Here is a 23,523-nt window from a genome sequence, read left to right as displayed (position 1 = left end):
TTCTCTCTCCCAAGCTTATGTATATTTTTAAACACACTCTAACCCATTTAGAAGGTTCTTTCATCTGGATCTGTCTTTACTGAGCACCTATATTGTTTGTTCATTGCACAAGACAAATCTAAAACTGTTCTATCAGCTGCCAGAAATGCAACTCAGCTTAGTGCATGGCAGTAGTCCATGGCGGCTGGCACTGGCTTCTGCCAAAGGTAGCTGCTGGGAGACAAGTCTTGGTACTGTAGCTGGCATGATAGACACGAGACTAAGAACCATATTTGCCTCTGTTTTTGTGTATATTTAGAACCTTTTTAAAGCTTTCTCAGGTTTAATATGAATGTAGGTACTGAATGTTTGGGTGCCATATCTAGGCAGAGTTTTTATGTCCCATCAGCTGCTTCCCAAATAACCACACAGAAACTTAAAATTAATTATAAATACTCAGCCAAAAGCTTAGGATTGTTTCTAGCCAGCTCTTACAACTTAATCCATTTCTATCAAGCTATGTGTTGCCCCAAGGCTCATTTACCTCATGAAGAAGAAAACTTCCCATGTTTTCTTCTGCATCTGGCTAATGATACCTCAGATTCCACCCTTCTTCCCAACATTCTTTCTGCCCCCAAAATCCTGCCTAGCTATCAGCCAATCATCTATTGATTATCAATGAGAGCAACACATTTTTACAGTGTACAGAGGAATTATGCCACAGCAGCTTATAATTGGAAAGTCTGGAACAATTTAAACCAAAAAATGAGTATCACATTAACAAAGATATCTGACTGAACAATGATTGCTGAATAACAACAATGAGATCTGAATTTTTTTTTTTTTTGAGACAGGGTTTCTCTGTGTAGCTTTGTGTCTTTCCTGGAACTTGCTTTGGAGACCAGGCTGGCCTTGAACTTACAGAGATCTGCCTGGCTCTTCCTTCCAAGTGCTGGGATTAAAGACAACTCATGTTTCCTTTAAATATTCATTTAAGTTGATGAATAAGTATAGAAACAGAGATAAATCTAATTTCCATGTCATTATTTAACAAACATATTAATTTCTAGTTCCAGATAGAGTATGCAGGTGTGGTTATTGGATATTCCAACTGATCTTGGTAGCAAGTACTTGTGAAGGGAACACAGGTAATAGTCTCAGGTTAAAAAAAAAAATAGATGACATGACGCTAGTGTCAACATCCAGAATGACTTAGTAGGATTGCTACTGACAGATTCCTGGGTAAGAATGAGCAAACAGCGAAGTGACTGTTATATCACTGAATTTTTAGCCAGTTTTGTCAAGAAGCCACATTTGTTTGATTTTTTATACAATAGCATTAGGATCAAGACTATAGTCTCTCTCACTGGAAATAAGACATTTTGTATTTGCCTGATGCCTTGCTCATCGTTAATCTCCTAGATCCTTGAGCTACTATGCTTTTAGTACCCAAACGTGGCTTCACCTGTACTGCATTTTCACAGGATGGAATCACAGGGAAGTATCTCATCTCTTCCAGTTTCTGAGAAAGACGTGGAATAGATGTGGCCCAATCATAGAACGGAATATCCTATGATTGCCTTTCTTGCTTCCTGGGCCCCAGAAGAAAGCTGTAATTAAGTAGATGTCCTTTTGAGAAAGTTTTGTGTTTCCTGGCAGGTACTTTACCAGGAAGGATAAAAATTAAAGGGGAAGTTGAGTTAGCTGTTCTTGAATGCCCTGAAGGCCAGTTGTTTAGATGCTCTGGTGGGAAGCCAAAGTGTTTGGGCTGTGAACTGTGGAGGAGAACATAAAGATTGGGCATTTGATTCAGAGTTTGAAGTCAATCAGGGCTCCTCTATTAAATGTGAGGCAGAGTGGAGAAAATGCCCCCAGCTGCTGGCCCATGATCAACCAGTTAATATTCAGCAAAAATTAGAGGTAAATCAGCTCCTGGTCTGAGTGGTTGGGCCCAGGGGGAGAGGACAGCCATAAAGCATGTGGTCTAAACTCCCTAAACTATGACAGAGTTTGAGAGCTGGAAAAGAAGTACTGAGGGTGAGGGAACAAGTCCCTGCCTTGTTGCTCTGCCTCTGAGTTGAAGGTGCAGTTAGAATCTCCTTAACAGTGGATGACATGTAGAAGTTGGCCTCTGTCACTAAATATCCTTCTCTCAGGCAGAGCTTGCAGGCCCTGAGGCCACAGAATTAGGGAGAACATTTGCTAATGAGCTAAACAGCTGTAGATTTTCTAGTGTGGGCCAGTGCTGGTGAGTTGCCAGAGACAGTAAATGGACAACTCCTAGAGTTGGGAGTGTGCCAGGTCATGCTTGATGCCCACTACTGGCCCAAATGTAGAACAATCTATGCTAGAATGCAGACTTTGATCTTAGTCCCTGTTTTGTGAAGAGCATTTGGGACTTTTCTGAGCTACTAAAATCCTGTGTATGTCATCACATTCAGAAGGTAAACACAGAAATGGCAGTTTTTGTAATGAGAAAGAAGAGGGGGTTCGATGCAAGTTACAAAATTGTCCCAAGGAAAATAAAGCACAGAATAAATATATAAAAAAAATTAGAAGCACAATGTGTTTCATATGCCTAAAAGTTTATTGACCACATTCTATTCGGAATGGATATAAAGAATACAAATTGATAGCCAGATTATGTGCTACTAGCTCTCTGAAACCAGATTAAGCCCACTCAGAGATATCAGAGATTCCTTAGTAGCATAGACATGAAAGAAGCTCAGGCTTGCAGAAATAATGTAAGTTATCTCCAGGACTTTCTGATACTTACATCAGAAGACTTCATCCTTTTGGGCTAGGCATAGGTTTGAGGTACTTTGCTGGTACCTCAATGACTAAATGGGGTGCTAAAATGACTGTAAGCCTCATGTTGAACTGACTAAAAATTGGTCTCTCTAAAATATATGGATAGTGTTGGCCCTTGGTGATCCTGTAGCTGATAGTACTATAGTCTCTGAGGAGCCCAGATGGGTTTCCTGGACTAGCTGTGTACAAAGATGGATATGGCAGATGCACCATTCATTAAGGTCAATCTAGTGACTGTGATTCTGAGTACTGGCCACATGGCCCCTAACCATATACAGCGTTTGTTTCTCCTGAAAATATCCTAGGGATAGAGATCTTGCAATGTCTGGTAACCTTCCAAATGATCTCCAATGAATTTAGATTTCAACTTAGAGGTGTTAAGCCAGATACAAAGCCCTCAACCCCCAACAAGTGATTCAAGCTCCAAGAGGGGTGGTACAAGTACTTCAATCCCAGGCACCTGGGAGGCATAAAGGAATTATTCACACTATATTGCAGATAGAAGCAGCTGGTATAACATGGTCACTATAACTACTCCCCTGTTTGGCCAGTGCAGATGCCAAATGGAACATGGAGAATGGCTGTGGACTACCAAGAGCCAAATAAAGTGACTCCAAGCATGCATGCCACAGGTCCACTCATCTTAGATATAATGGATAAATTAACTTATATTTTGATTCAATACTACTATGTGATTGATCTGGCCATTTTTTCTTGTTCTTCATTTTAAAGTAACTTTGCTCAAAAAAGTCAAGAACAGTTTGCCTTTACCTATAGTGGTTGAAAATCGGCATTTGCCATCTTGCCCCAGGTTATCTGCATAGCTCTATTTGCCATGGTTTGGTGCTTCGGTATTTAGTCTCCTGGAAAGGGTGCAAGATAGTTACAATATATCATTCTATTGATGATATTATGCCTACCTCTGATTCTTTTGCATATTAAGAATCAGAAGTTGTAAGTGTGAGAGCTGCCTTGAAACTGTGTGAATGGGTAGTGAGTGGTTCCAAAGTACAGGGGCCTGATTTATCTTTCAGATTCTTGGGAGGTCCATTGTTTTTTTTAAGATAAAAAGTTGTCGTGCTAGAAACCTCATCCAACAACTGAGGGAACCGGATGCAAAGATCCACAGCCAGGACCCAGGTGGAGCTACAGGAATCCAATTGTTGAGAAAGAGGAGGGTTTATAAGAGCAAGAATTGTTGAGATCTAGGTTGAAAAAAGCACAGGGACAAATAGCCAAACAAATGGAAACACATGAACTATGCACCAGTAGCTGAGGAGCCCCCAACTGGATCAGGCCCTCTGGATAAGTGAGACAGTTGATTAGCTTGATCTGTTTGGGAGGCATCCAGGCAGTGGGACAGGACCTGTCCTTCGTGCATGATCTGACTGTTTAGGAACCAGAGGCTTATACAGGGACACTTTGCTCAGTCTGGGAGGAGGGGACTGGACCTGACTGGACTGAATCTACCAGGTTGAGCTGAATCCCCAGGGGAGTCTTTGCCCTGGAGGAGATGGGAATGGGGGGTGGGCTCAGACGAAAGCAGAGGGACGGGAGGAAGTGGATAGGGGAATCCGTGGCTGATATGTAAAATTAAATTAAATTATAAAGTTAAAAAAAAGAAAAGAAAAAAAACAGTTATACAGAGACCAAACCTGATGATATTCAGGCATATTCCGGAAAGAAGATGCTCAAGTAAATGCAAGCCTTTGTAAGACTGTTGGATTAGTGAAGAGTATTAATCTCCCATCTGGCCTAGATAGTGCATTCTTTGTAGGCCCTATGTAAAAAAAATAGATAGCAACATAATATCATATTGAGACATCAAAATGGGTATCTGTGGCTGCCCAGCAGCTTATTGACTAAGCACAAATTCTTAGTAATAGCAACCAGACATCTAATTGAATTGGATGAGACCATTTCTCCAGCAAATGTTGATTTGGGTCTATCCAACATATGATGAAGAGAAGAGTATTTGAAATATTTTAATGACAAGTGTGAAAGCAGACTGAGACCTGCTAAAACCTTACTGAAAAGTAATTAGTGGCAATGTGATCAGTCTTCAAACTGAAGTGTCTGTCACTTGGTGAGGGAAAGTTCTTTTGCACAATGCACATTGCTTATCCAACTATGCAATGGAGAAGGTCTTGGATAGCCTAAAAATTAGTAGCAGCTCAAACTTCTCCTTTGGCTAAATGGGAAGCCTACCTAAACAAGAAGGGAGCACTAAAGAAGTAGCCCATAAAAGAGTTATAGACATCTGGGGGAAGTAGGCTGTATGATGATGCTAGACATGAGTTTCCAGGAAATGGAGACCTCAGGACCAACTGCCTACTGAGAAGGAACTACTCTGCCTCATAAAACCTGGTACATGATGATTGCAGAAGATGACTACAGCCTTCATGAAAGACGCTGGCAGTCCAGCTAGCCACTGAAATCCAGACAGTTGACTTCTTAGTCAAATCAAGTAGGCTTAACTCCAAGCTGTATAGCTGACAGTTATGTGTGAGTGCTCCCCTCTATTTGTGCACTGATAATTGAGCTGTACATAGGAGTCTGACTGTGGATCTCCACAGTTTCCTGTAGGTTTGGGAGGTGGATTGTCATCTCCTGTGGGGATGGATCTTCAATGTGAGAAGAAGTCTGAAGGTCAGAAATAAAAACTGTGACAGTCATATGGTAGACCATAAATCTTTACTCATATAGGACCAATTTGTAATCTTGTGTTCAGTGGATATAAAGTGTGATAGCAGAAGATGTCACTATATGGCAGCACAAACATAATGGGCACGCAGGAAGCAAGACTATCCTAGGGACAACTGCCCCTAGGGAGGCAAAGCTTCTCTTCAGAAGAAATGTAGATCGTCTGTTGGCAATGTCTGGTGGGTATACAGACATTCCCCAAGCATCAACAGCTGGTAACAGGGTCTGGCTGTATTAGAAGTTATGCAGATTGGTTACTGTCACCTTGATACAAACGGGGGTCACCTTTGGGGAGATACACTTAACTATGGAACAATCTTTATCAAATTGGCCAGGGGACATGTATATGTGTGTGTCATTTTGTTGCATTCTGGTAAATGGTTGTTGGTTTCTGATGATTCTGGTTGATAGAGCCCAGCCTCCTGTGAAAAATGCTTTTGCTGGGCAGGTGGCCCTGGGCTGTATGAAAGTAGATGTGCAAACAAGAAGGAACAAGCCAATATGCAACATTCCCTATGACATTTGCTTCAGTTCCTGCCTCTAGATTCTGACTGACATTCCTTCCCTGACTTCCTTTAACAATGGAATGTGACCTGGGAGTTATAAGATGAAATTAACACTTTCCTCCTCAGTTTGCTTTTGGTCAGGGTGTCTCTCATAGTAGTAGAGAACAGAAGGGAAGAACTACTCCTTGAGGGATGGTAAGTTGACCACATAAGGCCTTTACTATGTCTGAAAGTTGTGATTATGATATTACCACCAATTATATGTCTACTGGTTTCTTGTTTACTTACCCTATTGCCCAGGCTGAATGCAACCTCTATGTGTAGGATGATAGGGCATATAATATTGAAAATAACCATGGGTTTATTCTTTCTATTACCCAACTCCAGGCTTTGCTTTCCCAGATGGACACTGAATGCCAGTTCCATGTGCTCTATTTCTCCCAAACATCAGGGATGATAGAGAGGTATTACAATGAGTTATAAAATGAGTTGCATTTGATAATATATTCACCATTCTTCAAGGAATGCATGATCTGCTTTGATGAAACAGTGTTTCTCTTCATAGTGTTCTGCATGGTTTAAAGTCCTTAAAATGAAACTAACAGTAAAGACCCTAACAGAGTACACTATATCTGTACTCAACCAGAATTTTAAAACTCTGGTCTTTCTCATTGAAAAGACCACACAGATGAAAAAGACAGAGTTGCAGAATAGAGTAACTCTAGATTTGGTGACAGCTGCTTAAGAGGAACTTATGCTATGTTACATACATTATAGTATACGGAACCCAGATAACCAAAGAACAGCTGTTTCACAAGACATACACAATGAATTATAGAAAAATCCAGATATTGGCTGCTGACATACCAGAGTAATGGTGTGATTGCCTTTGCACTAGACAAAAGCAGACTACACTGACCCTAGACTGTTTGTTGGCTATATATAGTTTCCTCTATTGTTCCTATAGACTAGGGGTCCAAGGAAAACCTCCAAAAGACCATTCTAAAGAAGCACCCAATGTTTATAAGTAGTGGACTGAAAGGAGCAAAGCTCATAGGCCACAAAGATTTTGAGAACACGGCACTGGTGTAGACATCCAAAATGACTTAGTTATGATGACTGCTAACCGATATCCTGGAAATCATGAGTAAGCAATAAACTTGGCTGTTATATAATTTGTTATATATCCAGTTATTGCAAGAAGCCACTTTGGTGTGATTCTCTATCATATTATTCTCTATCATTCATCAGTCTAATAATCTCAGAAAGGAATCCTAGGACAGATCAACAATATAATGTCATTAAAGCCCAAGTTTGAGAAACAATAAGGTTTATCTGGGTATTAATAGAGGTATGAATGAGGGATTGCTTACCAGTGCAGGGGTGACTATTAAAAATGATGTGTCACTGAAAATTCGGTTTCAATACTGGTGATTCTTCACAAAAGTACATCCCTATATCTTTCTCCTCAATTTGCAGGATGCTGGACAGGACAGCAAAATCTCCTTACAGTCCAACTGATCCATATGTCCTCCCCCAAAATGTATTACATCTATAAATCTTCAAGAATATTCCAAGTTTCAGCTTTCCTCCATACATGTGTGACATTTGTTAAACTCCTGAGTTTTATGCCATGCTCCTCCCACTTCAAGGGAATGCTTCCATTCTGGGGAAAATGTCATATAACACCCAGAAAAAACAGAGGCTTAGGTAGGAGGATGAATTGGTCTTAGGGGTTTGAGGTCATTCTGGGCACAAAAGAAGACATCACTTTATAATTGAAATCTTGCTACACTCATTATAATTATAAATGAATATCAGAGAATTACTGTTTGTATTAGAAGGGAGTGACAATACTGAGTATAGATATGTCTATTAAGTCCTGGATATGATCATGGGAGTGGGGTAAAGGCTAACGGAAGTTACTTTGCTGAAAGAAATGGAGTCTGGGTCAAGGAGAAGGCACAAACACACAACTTATAGGAATATAACACATGGGAACAAGGGCAACTGGACCTTGGAGATTTGTAGTGTTCTAAATTTTTTTTGGAAATCCAGAGGAACTGAAACTAAAATTGTCCCAGAAAAGTAATGACTGTCTAGAGAGCTAAAATAGAAGAGGTCTAACAGATGTTTTAGTTAAACATCATAACTGCAACAGAGTGACAGCAATTAATAAGCATTGTTCCATAGTAACTTTTGACATTAATGGGCACAACTACCATAAAAAGATTGGATCAAAAATTGGGCTTTTTGTTTGTTTGTTTGTTTTGTGTGTGTGGGGGGGTGTGTGGGTGCGCGCTGTCTTAAATAAACACACATCACAACCAGTGATAGATACTGCCTTAGGTAAAAAGGAAGCACAAATTTATTTCAAGAAAACAGAACTAGGAAACAAGCAGAACACCTACCAGAAAATAATAGACTCCAAAACAAAACAGACTGGAAGTAAAAAAGAGGAATATAAATACTTCTCAAACTGTTCCATAAAATAAAATAAAATAAAATAAAATAAAATAAAATAAAATAAAATAAAATAAAATGAATATTTCCCAATTCCTTTTATAAAGCCAGTGTTACTTGAAAGAGTACTAGGGAGAAATAAGTAGAGAAGGAAAGAAAAATCGGCTTCACTGAGATAGGTTATTTCCAGAAGATATTTCAAGGAGAAATGGTTGGAAGATACAAAGATAAGTATCTAAAAAGGAGCATAGGAAAAAATGAGTCCTAAAAGGAGTCCTATAAAAGACTCAAGCCAGCATCCCTTCAATGTAATCTCAACATTAAAGACCATTCTATCTTGAACAGATAGGGCCTTTGCTTTCCCAATTTTTCAACTCCTCTTCTGCACCAGGGAACAAGATTGGTGATTCCATAAATGACCACCAGCAATTCCAATAAAGTTCTCTGATATCAAAACCAAACAAAGAGCTACCACTATCACTACCACCAACAACTGATATAAAAAGGAGGGGAAAAGTTATTGGCCACTGTTTTTTATGGAAGTACAGGCAAATTTTTCAATAAAATATTTGAAAGCTAAATTCAAGAAGATGTAAAGAACTTATCTACCATGATCAAGTGGGCTTTATCTGAGTGACCAGGATGGGTCCTCATATATAAATTAACAAAACCAATCAACCATGTAAATAGACTAAAGGACAGAAGCTATGTTGGTCATGACTATCTATGAGCATGGGAGATCTTTCCATTTTCTGACATCTTCAATTTCTTTTTTCAGGGACTTAAAGTTCTTGTCATATAGGTCCTTCACTTGCTTGGTTAGTGTTACCCCAAGATATTTTATGTCATTTGTGGCTATTGTAAAGGGTGATGTATCTCTGATTTCCTTCTCAGCTTCTTTGTCCATTGTATATAGGAGGGCTACTGATTTTTTTGAGTTGATCTTGTATCCTGCTATGTTGCTGAAGGTGTTTATAAGCTTTATCAGTTCCTTGGTGGAATCTTTGGGGTCACTCAAGTATACTATCATGTCATCTGCAAATAGGGAAAGCTTGACTTCTTCCTTTCCAATTTGTATCCCCTTAATCTCCTTATGTTGTCTTATTGCTCTGGCTAGAACTTCAAGTACTATATTGAGTAAGTATGGGGAGAGTGGACAGCCTTGCCTCATTCCTGATTTTAGTGGAATTGCTTTGAGTTTCTCTCCATTTAATTTGATGTTGGCTGTTGGCTTGCTGTAAATTGTCTTATTATGTTTAGGTATTTTCCCTGTATTCCTGATCGCTCCAAGATTTTTATCATGAAGGGGTGTTGGATTTTTTCAAATGCCTTTTCTGCATCTACTGCGATGATCATGTGTTGTTTTTTTTTTTCTTTGAGTTTGTTTATATGGTGGATTACATTGACAGACTTTCGTATGTTGAACCACCTTTGCATCACTGGGATGAAGTCTACTTGGTCATGGTGGATAATTGTTTTGATGTGTTCTTGCTATCTGTTTGCCAGTATTTTATTGAGTATTTTTGCATCAATGTTCATGAGGGAGATCAGTCTGTAGTTCTCTTTCTTTGTTGTATCCTTGTTTGGTTTAGGAATCAGGGTAATTGTAGCCTCATAGAAGGAGTTTGGTAATGTTCCTTCTGTTTCTATTGTGTGGAACAATTTAGAGAGTTTTGGTATTAACTATTCTTTGAAGATTAAAGGACAGAAACTACAAGATCATTTTATTATATACTGAAAAGGCCTTTGACAAAATTGGCCATTCGTTCATGGTAAAAGTCTTGAAGACAATGGCTTTCTAGAAGATGTGTCTGAACACAATATAGGTAGTAAATGGGAAGCTCACAGCTTATATCATCTTATATAGAGAAGAACTCAAAGCATTTCCATTTCATTCAAAATGAAACAAGGATCTCTACTACATCCCATCCTGTTCAGCATAATAGTTGAAGTCTTATCTAGACCAATACACACGGGAGGGTGATACAGTAAATATAAATAGGAAAGGAGGAAGTCAAAGCATTTTTATTAGTAGGTGATATGATTCTATACATAAAAGATGGTTTAAAATATACTAGAAGCCTCCTACAGGTGAAAAAATACACTCAGCAAAATAGCAGGATACAAAATTGACACACAAATCAGTAGCCTTTCTATAAACAATGGAAAACACAACAAGGGAGAAATCAAGAAACATATACCATTCACAACATTTAAAATAATAATAATAAAATATCATAGATATTTAATAATTTTATTAAATCTCAGAAAGTGAAAGATGTGTCCAAGAAAAACTTTACAACACTGCCAAAATAAATTGACAAGGATAGCAGGAAGTAGAAAAACCTCCCTTGATCTTGGATTCGTTGAATTAATATTATTAAAACGGCCATTCTACCTAAAGTAGCCTAGTCATTCATCTTTATTCTCAAAATTACAACACATTTCTTCACTGAAATTGAAAAAAAAGAACTAGTAGTAAATTTCACATGGCTAGAAAATGCCTAGCCTATACAAAGCCATCCTTAACAACAAACTGCTAGAGATATCACTGCCAGGTTTCAAGTTATGCTACAGAGCTGTAGTACAAGACAATACACAATGGACAAAAGACATCCTCGATGAATGGTGTTCATCAAAGTATATAGTTAAGTTTATAAGAATGGAACATGATACCTGTCTCTCACCCTATATAACTCCAATCCCAGTAATCAAGGAAATAAGAAATCAGAGAAAGAGGAGAACCAAATAATAACTTCTCTAGACAAGATTAAGGTAGCACAGGCATTAACAGCAAAAAGAAAACAAAAATGGGAGCTCATGGTACTAAAAATGTTTCATACAACAAAAAACACCAACGTTCAGTTAGAGAGACAGCCCACAAAATGGGGAAAAATTCAACCAGTTGTAAAACTGAAGGAGGTTAGCATGTAGAATACACAAATAATTAAAAAACAATAATCAAGACAAACAGACCAATTTAAAAATGAGGAGTGGAACTGAACAAAGCATTCTTGAAAGATGAAATGTAAGTGGGCTGAGAAACATTTGAAAATGTTAACATCCTTAGCCTTCAGAGAAATGCAAATTAAAAATACTTTGAGTTTTCATTTTACCCCAGTTAGAATGGTGAGGATCCAAATAACAAATGAAGATAAATGCTCAGATGGATACATGGGAGGGAGAAGACTGATACAATGCTAGTAGGAGTGAAAACTGGAACAACCATTATGGAAATCAGTGCAGAGGGTCCTCAAAAAGCTGAAATTGGCATAACTACATAATATAGCTATACCAGTTTTGGATATATGAATAAAGGACCTCATATCCTACAACAGCCATAACTGCTCATCCACAATCTTTGCTGCTCTGTTCACAATAGCAAGGAAATAGAAACAACCTAGATGGCCATCAACTGATGACCAAATAATGGAAATGTGGTATATCTACACAGTGGAATATTATTCAGTTGTTAAGAAAAACAATATTGTGAAAAATTTAGGTGAATTGGAAGAATCAGAAACCAACATTCTGGATGATATAACTCAGATCAAGAAAAACAATTATGATGTTTTCTTTCACTTGTCCGTGTTAGCAGTGAATCTTCAGATTTTGTTTCATTTGTAATACCCATAGGTAACATAAAAATATGGAAAAAGATCCATATGGAAACCTATTACATAAACACACACACACACACACACACACACACACCACAGAAAGCTATGATGCCTAATTAGAATGGATCTCTTCCTTTGGACTTGTTGCCCAGTGAGATAACATTGACTCCAAAACCACTCTAAGCTACTGGCATGTTCTTCATTCACCACTAGATCTTGATGATAAGATCCAATTCCTGAACCAATCACATACTTGAATCATAGGGCAGGCAGGAATTCAGTTGGTACTGAATTGGAAGTTCCACCCCTGCTGGCTAGCTTTCATCTTGCTGGAAAGTGCTAGACATGATACTGGAAGAGAAAATTAGTCATCACTCATACCTAGATATGACTCCCATAAGATGCAACAATGACTGGTCTGGCAAAACATGCCTATTGCTGTAATAGTGACTTGAATATTGTTGGTGTAAACCACCAGTTTCTGACTGGATATGAGCCCACTTCACAAGATAAAACCCATACCTGCATCTTCGTTATATAGTCAAGAACATATCCTAGACAGGTCACAAGTTCCAGGGTAGAACCTGCCACTGACATTCTGCTAAATTGTTACAGCATTTAGCTGACTCCTAATGACTTATATCCATAGATCAATTTCTCTCTCAACCCCCATCTAACATTTTCTACTTTCAGTAGATGGTGATTAACACAGACATCCACAACTGGCCAATACAGGTAATAAAATACTACAAAATGTTGACATCCTGCCTACCAGGGCTCAGGGATTATTGCGGAGAGGAATAGAAAGATTGCAACAGCTAGACATAGTAGAAAATTATAAGAAAACTGTGTCTTCTGGACACAGCAGGGCATCTACACAAATGAATTCACAATAGTTGTAATAGCACATATAAGACTTATACAAGTCCAAGTCATACCAAATCCCAGAATAGAGATGGAATTGGCTACAAAATTCCACCCTTCGCCATGGATATATAGGTAACTGTTAGCTGTGTGTGTGGGGGGGGGGCAGCTTTCCCTAAGAATGGATCCCCTGGTAAGTCACAATTATAGGTTGGAAGATGATTATACATCCAAGAATATTTAGGGAGCAGGTTGGAAGATTATACATCCAAGAATATTTAGGGAGCACAAGAGCTTAAAAAATAAAAAGAATGGAAGGTTGAGTGAGTAGGGAAAGGAAGTGAATCAAGAGATTTTGGATGGACAGTATGATCAATACAGGTTGTATAAAATTATTAAAGAATTAATTTTAAAAACTGCAAAATTCTCAAAGAACTGATTAAAATTTTTTAATAAGTTGAAGTAGGTCTTAAATAATTGTTCATGTCAGCACATATTTGAATAGTTTCATACTCATTAACATTTGATGGTATTTTGTTTGTTGGAATTAGGCATTTTTATATGTATGGAGACTGCAGGTATTTCTAAATTTTGAAATTCCTTTTTAAAATTTCTTTTACTCTAAAAGTCAAATTAGATTGCAATCAGTACAAAAAGAAAATCTGTATGCCATCCTAAACAAAATGTTTATAGGACTTGTGGGTTTTTTCTATTTTAAAAATTGTAATTGTTACATTTAAAATTATTTTATGCATAGATAAATACTTAATATCTGATGGTCAGTTTGATCATATGCAAAATTGTTGTCGAGGTACTGTATTTAGGCAGCCAATAAGATAAACTGTTATTTAGGTCATTGGTTCCCTTAACTGCTAGCAATACTAGAATTATTTTTTTGGTCATATTAGAAATTAATGCAAATCTTAAAATATTCCTCTCATAAACCATTTTTAAAGCAACTGTGCTATTTTAGAGTGAATTACGTAAATCTTTACACATTAGCTGATAATGAGATTATTGGGGTGCTCAGGAGTGAACATATATACTCCTGTCCACTAAAGGTTGGCATATTAGAATAGACAGTATTATCTTGTATATCAAAGTAGTATGTGTTTCTGTATTTCTATGTCAGCATTCTGTTTTAGGTGAGAACTGAATTCCCCTAACCACCTGAAACCTTCCTGGAAGGAGGCTGGTTCATAGTTATCTAATACACCCAGTGGGAACTGTGAAGCACCACACTTTGTCCTGGATGACTGAAGAAAATATAGTAATTTTTCTATGAAGTACCTGTAAACACCACTTCTCAGTGAACCTGTTTGAATGCTACTCATCAGGTAGCACTAAAAATCTCCTCTACGAGAGAATAACTTTTCATTCACAGATTAACTTTTTACATTTCTTACTTCCCAATGTATACTATACATTTAAACACGGGATCATTTTTATAAATCCACATTTTCTGTATGGCTTAAATCATGTCAAGTTTACAGTAATACTCTACTTTTGCCTCACCTGCAACTATGCCAGCCCTCTTGCTCACATGTTATCCTTTTGTGCAGACATCCTGTCTTTGATTAGTGTTAAATTAGACCATTTTGGGTAAGGCAAAGCTAGTACCTGTCACCAGAGTGGAATATATCTTCACTTTCAGTTTCTATCTGACTGTCACTACCTACCTAGCTTTTATATTTGAAAGTTTGAAAGAAATAAATACAGAGTTTGAGGTAGTCACCTGAGTTCAAATAAATAATGAACTGAGCTGGTGCTTTACGTAACAACAAAGTAACTCACCCTTAGGAAGTCTTAAGTGTGTTTTCTTTGTAGGACTGTTTTATATATGGGCACATAGCTAAAAATAAGATAATATGTGAATATAATTGTCAATTACTTTTTACCTGGTAAAAGTGATAGAAGGTCCAAAGGCTTTGCCCAAGTTAGTAAATAATACCGTTTTAGCTTTATTTTGTTTCTCATAAATGTCAAGGATAGCTTTTCTCCATCCCAACACTGTGATATATAAGTCACCCTCCAAAGATTAATAACCTTTGCCAAGATTGGAGTTGATTTATGTTCTGGCTCTGTTGGCAACAGAGGCCTCCCTACCCCAACTCTCATCAGCTACATTGATTGGGCACCAGAGCTTCCCCCAGCCTGCTGCTTAAGCAGATGCTAATGGGCAAATGAGCAGCAGCAGGGGGGAGGCTGGGGTGATCTTCATTCATTAGCAACTGTTCAAGCAGCAGGCAGAGGGACTCTGCAGATGCTGAGAAAAAACAGGATGAACATTGACCTCAAAGGTACATTCCTGAGCAAAACTTGAATTGTCTACCAGGAAACCAGGCTGCTCAACATTTATAAAAATTCACACCCTGTGATATAGGACATTCTTTCCTCACATCCATTTTTCCTATAGCAATGACAATATATGTCTCAAAATCAATCAGTCAGGTCTTTGATTTTAAGCCACTGTCTTATGAAACTGCACATTCATAATAACCACAGCAGGTATCAGAGATCATGGATTATAATTCAGTGGGTTATATGTAAGAATGGAAAAACCTGGGTTTGTACCAAATGCTTGTGTTCATGATAAACAAGAACAAACCACATATGGTTTTCATTTGTTCGTTTTTCTCAGCACTATATTTTGAAAAGATTCCTAGTACTCTTTGGTCACAAAGACTGAAATGGCCATGAAAATCTAATAAACTGCCACTTCACATGATGTCTTATTAGACAATAACTTTTGGAGAAGAATGCAGCAATTCAGTTTTAAGTGAGAAAAAAAAAAAGCTCATGTATCAGAAGACTTAAATTTCGTCAAAAGATTGATTCAAATTTATTTGCCAGCACCAGGAATGTCAATTTGAAGACATAAAGCCTCTTCAGAGGGGATTCCACAGTCCTTCCTGCCAACGGATCAAAGGTAGATTCGTTATGCTTCATTTTGCCTTCTGAAAATGGTGCCTGGATTCTTTGTTTCCTTCCCTAGTTCTGGACTGATTTTCTTCTGAGTGGTTCTAGACCAGGCTCTGGATTCTCCCAGGAAATATAGGTGGTCAGTTCTGAGGCCCTGTAAAATGCATCCAGACATGGTTCTGGGACTATTGGCACTGCTCTCTGATATTTGAATTATACTTGTCAACTAAAACTGATATCACTTGTCCTTTCATTTAGAGTTATGTAAGTCTACTGTACTTTCTTGAACTCTCATCAAGAGTTACCGTAAAGTCAGTGGTTTAAATAACTGAAATCCATCCTCTTGGCATACCTGCTTCAAGAAGTCTGAGCTCAAGTTATCAGTGTGTTCTGTTCCTCTGGAAGGCTGTCTCTTCAATGGCTCACTCCAAGCTTCTGAGAGCTTGGGAAGCTGCTGAGTATATGGCTTGCAGACACTTCATCCAGCTCTTGTGCTTTTCCTCAGAGTTATTCCTTTTCTGGGCATCCATCATTGGACATGGCACCTACTCTGAGTTCAGGATGATCTTACAGCAATAGCCAAGTGAGTCTCACTTATGGGCATGGAAAACAGCCTTTGAACAGCTCCTGTGGGAGGATGAGTCTCAACACACTGAAAATCACTGAGCTCTTACACTTACCACCACATGTAGGAACACCACTTGAATATATTTCTGAGATACGTGGGATCATTTAAAAAATATAATACACACATTTTCCATTTTTCTTTTGAGGAAAAGTAAACAAAACAAACACCCCCCCCCAAAAGCTTACTTTCTGATTATCTTTTGAATTAAAAAGGAGTTCAAAATTTAATGGTTACTAGTTGCTTTTACATCATTTTAAAGTGAACAGAAAGTTTGAAGGCACGATTATTATTTATTTGCATTCTGATCATCTTTCTGTGCCTCCAACTACCCCTACCCAATGTTATAACCACTGTGTCCATCTGTTTTTAAGCTGAGTTTAATTGCAGAAGGCAGCTTAGGCCTACAGTGTACTCCTTGCACAGTGCTGAGAGTACAGGGTTTTCATTGCACATGCACCAAGTTCTCCCGGCCCCAGGGGGCTTGGGCTGCTTTATGTTGCTGTTATAATGAGAATATACTGACATATTTTCACTATTAGATCAAAGGAGGAGGACATTACATGAAGCCGCTTGAAAATTAAATATCAAAATTGGCTGGAGTATATACTTTCATTCTAACCAAAAAAGCATTCTCTTTTTTTCCAAAATCAATAGAGGAAACCAAAGAAAGGAGACACACAGTCTGAAATTAATACAGCTGGTGAAATCAGACTTAAAGTAAGTCCTTTTATTCACAGGAGGCTTGAATAACTAAAACATGGTCTTCATTATTAGAATGTCTTAGAAAAAACAACCTTAGTTTTTAATCGGAACACAAAAATTTAACATGTGGACTTCTCAGTTTTGCTGTCAAATTGTACTACACTCTTGGTCTGGTAATTCAAAGAGAACTGCATGAAGCACCTTATTTCAAATCATCATTTTTTCTATATGTTAATGACAATGACATCTTTTGCAATTAGATATCACTTTAATCTAGGTACTCATGTTTTTAAAATGCTGCTTTATCTCTAATGAGCCCCATTAAAAAATAACTTTATTGTGACTGTCATTGATTCATAACTATTGTTCATCAGTTAAGATAAATCAAGGAACTATTTTTTTTAGAGAAAGACTAGAAACATGTTTTAAACTATTCCTTGTTAAGAAGAACATACCAGGTTTTTGTTTTTGTTGTTTAATTCCTCTGCCCGGTTATCAGTGCCTTTAGGGTGTATTATATAAAAAGGCTCACTTTGTAACAAATTGACAAGGTTATTCTTTACAGGAGGCAATGCTACTCTTGCTAATATTCAAAAGCTAAATATTCTTTGCTATTAGTACCTAAATCATATAAAACTACTATGTGGCTTATGTGTGAGAATATATCTACTCATCTACTTTCTTGGCATTACATTTGCCCAAGCACACATATGTAAATATGTGCTGTGTGTTTCCTTCACTATCTGAACATCATTGTTGTGCTTTCTTGGGTATGAATAATGAAGCTGGTAAGAACAGATATGCTTGTGGTAGCAATTTTCCTGTTGCTTAGCTCAAATAATAGATAAATTTCCTCCTCAGGGGTTTTTCTCTTACAGTTGACCTCATCATGAGCTTTCCCAATTAAAGTCAATCAACAATAAATATTTTCAGTAGTTACCAGCCTTCTGCTAGATCTATAGCTTTGCCAAGCTGTTGCTATAGTCACAAAGTATATACAAAATTGCAAATAATATCTCTTATGTTGGCTATTCTACTTTCATCCTGTATATTAGCAGACTTTTTTTTCAGGCTGATGTTTCACATCAATGCCCACAACAAATTTCTGTAATTTCAGATACTAACAATAAGGTAAATAACAATCAACGTAACAAAATCCTTATCCTCAAATGAAGAAGTTCTCCAATTAGGAGAGGAAAAAAGGGTCAGAGAAAGGATCAAAGTTTGGTCCATTTTTCCTTGAGTCTGAGTAAGTTTGATTCACATGAATTGTTGTTAATATAGACTTATACATTGAATTAAGAAACTATATTTTTCATAACTGCTATTTAGCTTTTGGGGAGTGAGTTATACTTCTTATATGTAGATTATAGGCATTGAATAGAAAACTGACATATAAACTCTAAAGAAAATACTAAAGAGATATTTTAAGATCAAAATATGCATAGGCTTTTATGTATCATTGGAAGAAAAACATGATCTAATTTTATCAGCAGCAAAGTCCCTGGAAGATTCAGTAACTTTCAGTTTAGTTGTCTCCCCTTGAATTCTCATTAAAAAATTACATTACTGTGGCCCTGAAATAATACAATAGCCATTAGTATGTGGAATATTCTATTAGAGAACATTTATGCTATGGGTAATTACTAAAAACAGTGGATGATAATAGCTGCTCTGCTACACTGGAATAATTTACACGTAATATGATCTTCATTAAAGTAATATTAAGGGTGCTATTTTCAATTCAGAATGAAGAGATTTTACCGTGTGATTCATTTTATTCTTAATTGTAATCACATGCAATATGATCACAATTGCGGTCATATGTATTGTAAAGAGGATGTACCCCCAGGGTTTTGACTCCATCTTTGAAGCAAAAGTATTAATAACCCCATTTTTCCTTTTCACTTGCAATAGACATATTGGATATTTAATATTTTTTTTTCCTGTAGCGCTTCTCTACGATATCCAAGAATTAAATTCTCTTTAGTTTCCTTAGGACTCATTTGAAATTATCATGAGTTCCTTAAAGACACTTCAACAACAGATGCATCTAGTTTTTACATGGTATAACTTTGAAAATTCATTTCCTAAGAAAGGAAAAAAAAATTATTTGAAAACTACATAAACATCGCATGGCTTCAAATTTATCTGTCTGCCATCAAGCATTCTGGCTAATTTGTCACAGGGCCAAGTGTGTTCATGCACATGTAGCTGACTGAGTAGGATTTAAGAAAGCTTGAACCATGTAGAGACATGTTGTGTAGTGGTGGTTTGGTTTGGAAGTGCCTGGAAATTTGGATAAACTCTGTAAAACACTGGGAAACCAAAGAGCCATTTTAGACTCGCTTGTTCTTTAAATGAATCAATATGTATAGAATCTTACCTCTTGAAATTTGAAAATTTTGAATAATTTGATTTGACCTGAACCTTTTAAAAACCTATTTCCACAAATGCATCCAGGAAGCACAGCTTTTCCAGGAATGACTATGTGCTTCATCTCCCGCACAGACCTTTCGATATCAGTTTGCCCATTACTTCATACTTCTAAACAAACTTAAAATGTAAAAGTAGACTTAAAAGACCCATGTAGAGCTGTGGAAATAAATAAGTTGTAAAAATAAAAACACTGGGTTACTATAGCTACTGAGTATAATAATTTCATATGATTAAAAAAATCAAGCAATAACACAAATAAAACAAACTGAATTTATATGAATATGAAACATTAAAATAGCCAATCTAACACAGGAAGAAAAGATTATAATATTAAAGAGGACTTGTGTTTACAATTTATAGGCAATTTTACCGTACAATAACAAATAACTAGTAAACAAATAAACCAAATGTCTAATTACTTTAACAAGGAGATACAGGGAGGAGAAAACAAGTGGCTATAATTGCAAAAGAGGTAGTTATTAGATAAACACAAATTATGCAATAAATTATGTCTGCATTCAATACATATATAAACATAAGTATCCATATGCACACCAAAAGTATACTAAAAATTATAGTATATTTAAAAATGGCACATATGCTTTCTGACTTTACTTGTATAAAACTTTAGCAATACAAATTTGTGTGCAGGGATTAGAAACAAATCAACTGATGTTTGGAAGCAATTATAGAGGAAAAAACTATAAAGAGACACAGGGAAACTTTATAAGTTGGAAGTGGACATGTTTATTTACATGAATCTTGATGATATCACAGGCTCAATGATATTTTCAATCTTATCAAATTAAGTGTATCAAATATATTACTTTTCTATTATACCAAAGGTCACCAAAATGCAAGGTTTTCTGTGATACATATGGGTAATATAACTTGCTATAAGGAGGTGATTCTGACATCATTATTTGCTAACTATAGCTTCACGAGGCAGTGACCAGTAATAGTGTCTTTCACAAGCTTTATTAGAAGATGTAATTGTGCTACTCTGTGTAAGTGCTTAGCATAACAATTAATACAAACTTGGTCTCAGTCAATAGTATTTCCTTTTCTCATAGCCGTTACTATCACAAAAGCTCATATTTACACAGAAAAAAAAACTGTACTGGAAAAATGCAAACTATGAATCATAACAATCAAATTTTATTTCATTCAGAAATGTCATAAACCACAAAGTAGATGACACTATGCATGTACAAGATGGATATCACTGAACAGGCAAGTTTGAGAAAAATCATCACTTTCATTTAAAATCATATTCTAAAGGAAAATGAAGTGTCAGAAATAGCACCCCAATAAGGAGCAGCTGCATGCCCAGATGAAAAGACAAGGTCTGAGAACAAGAAGACCTCTTCCTGTCAGGGACAGAAAGATTTAGGTTATGACTAAAGACAGTAATAGACCTTCCTAATAACCTAAATTTTGGAAAAGTTTAAACATGTCACCAAAAACACGGAAATAAAAAATGGCTGACTCAGTGGTTTTGGTGGAGATAATAGGAGAACTAGATGAACGGGAAGCTTGGCCCACTCAACTATGTAAGAGTAGAGGATAAAAATATCACAAAATAAATGACAGAAACTCGAACTTGAAGAGGATGAATAAGAGAAATCCACCACTTACAATGTGTGCACTATTATCTTTGGAATTAATCCCTTTTCTTAGACAGAAAATTCAAGATATTTGTTTATAAATATATTTTTATGCAAAGTTATGAGATACAGAAAAAAAAAATGTGTAACCAGTGTGAGGAAAAATAGTTAACCAGATGATAATAGGTAAAGATCAGACTTTATAAATGATTTTTTTCTTCTAAGGAAAGAAAATTAAACTATTAAAATGTAATAATATTCCCCAAAACACCAGGGTGATCACCATTCCTAGGAATCTGACAATAAATTGTATCTTATTTTATAAAACCTGTTTATTAAGAACATAATGACTTCTAAATATATCTTGATTAATATATTTCCCACATAATTTCCTAGGGAAATATATCATTCTTTCTCATCAACTTTCATCTTATTCCATTTGTTTTGCTTTTGGAATTCTAAAATTTCTCAAGTATGTGCATAACAGATGAAGTCAGCAATAAGAAAACACCGAGCTGGTAAAATCTAAAAAACTTCACAACTAAGGAATACCAGAGGTTGTAAATATAGATAAATATGGGATCAAATGTCAATTAACCACCCACAGACATCTTCATAAGCAAAATTCAAGGCAACAAAATTAGACCAATGCATGCAGACATGTGGAGCAGGGGCTTTCCTTGTGAGTTGGAAAGCAGAACATGCCAGCCAATTTGAAAGATGGGGTAGTTTCTTGAAACACCAAATATACCCTTATTATGTATCTCAGCACTTTCACTTCTTAGTTTTTAACCTAAAAGAATGTAAGAAACATGAATAGAAGTCCTACATGATCACTCTATAAAACAACTTTCCAGTGATTGGCAAAATATGACCTAGATGATTTTCAGAAGTTGGATGCATAAATAAAACACACTATGTCCACACAATATGGAAAAGGCTAAAATCATGAGATATGGAGCCAGGAGAAAGTGCAGTGGCAAGAACTATATATTGGTAAATGACAGATGACAATTTAAAAAGTCAACATATTGTGTCTTTCCAGAAAAATTACATTTGGAGAAGGGAACGGAGATTATAAAGACAATAAAAAAATCAAGGTTTTCCAGCAGTTAGGAAGCAGGAAAATGAATGAAATAACCATAGGAAAGTCTTAGAATACTGAAACTGTTCTACTTGGTACTACAATAGTTAATACATGCCACTATGTTTGAACAGAACTATGGAAAGTGCAATGTCAAGAGGAGTGTTTAAAATGAGCTATAATCTTGGGTGACAATGATGTGTATATATAGGTCTACCAATTGTGAAAATGTACCACTTGCTTTTGGCTGTTAACTATTGTGGAAGCTATGAGTAAGCAGAAATGGTTTCTTGGGAAATTCTAGTATTAAGTTTTGCTGTGAATCAAAATTTACTGTAGTAAGTCTTTATAGGAAAAAAATCAAAATAAATATTTCTGAAAGAATTTATAAGAATACTTCTCTAGCAAATTTTACTAGTAATAAAAAAGCCTGAAGAGAAAAATGAGATAAATTACTATGATAATGTTAAAGAGACTACAACAATCTATTCCATAATTCAACCCACCATAAAAACATGCACATAATGATAAAAGCTATATACGTATTTATAAGTATATTCACATGGTGTAGCTGGAGAATTTCTCTTCAGCTCCCACCAAGTCTCACCAGGTGACTAGAATTTGTCATAGAGAGCTAATTTAAAATACAACTGAAAATCATGAAAAGAATAGAAATATTAATGTAATTTACATATTCAAGAAATAATTATTTAAAATAGTCATTATTTGTCCATATTAAATTATATCACTTAGTATCTTTTAGAATAACTTAAATTACTTCTCTGTTTATTCACTGTCCACCTAAGAACACTAGACAGAATGGTCAAAGAATGTAGAAATTAACTCTTTAGTCATAGATTTTTTTTCAAGTGTTTGCAAAATGTCTACTACATAGTAGATGGCTGGAAGACTAAGAATTACATATATTTTACTAAATTTACATAAAGCAGGAATTTAGCTTCATCTGTGTTACTGATATGGATATATTGTTTAACTTAATAGGGTGTACTTCCATATATATATATATATGAGAATTTATATAGATCAAGAAAAATGAAATTATTATGCACCTCAGGTACAGGTAATGAGTAACTTCTGAATTGTTCAAACTGACCCAAGACTATGACTTAATGCAGTTCCTGCCCTGCAGGTAGCTTCTAGTGGTTTCCATTCTTCATAATTACTAAATCATCAC

Source organism: Peromyscus leucopus, chromosome 2 (assembly GCF_004664715.2).
Source record: "Peromyscus leucopus breed LL Stock chromosome 2, UCI_PerLeu_2.1, whole genome shotgun sequence".
Lineage (NCBI taxonomy): Eukaryota > Metazoa > Chordata > Mammalia > Rodentia > Cricetidae > Peromyscus > Peromyscus leucopus.
This window is presented reverse-complemented; position numbering follows the sequence as displayed.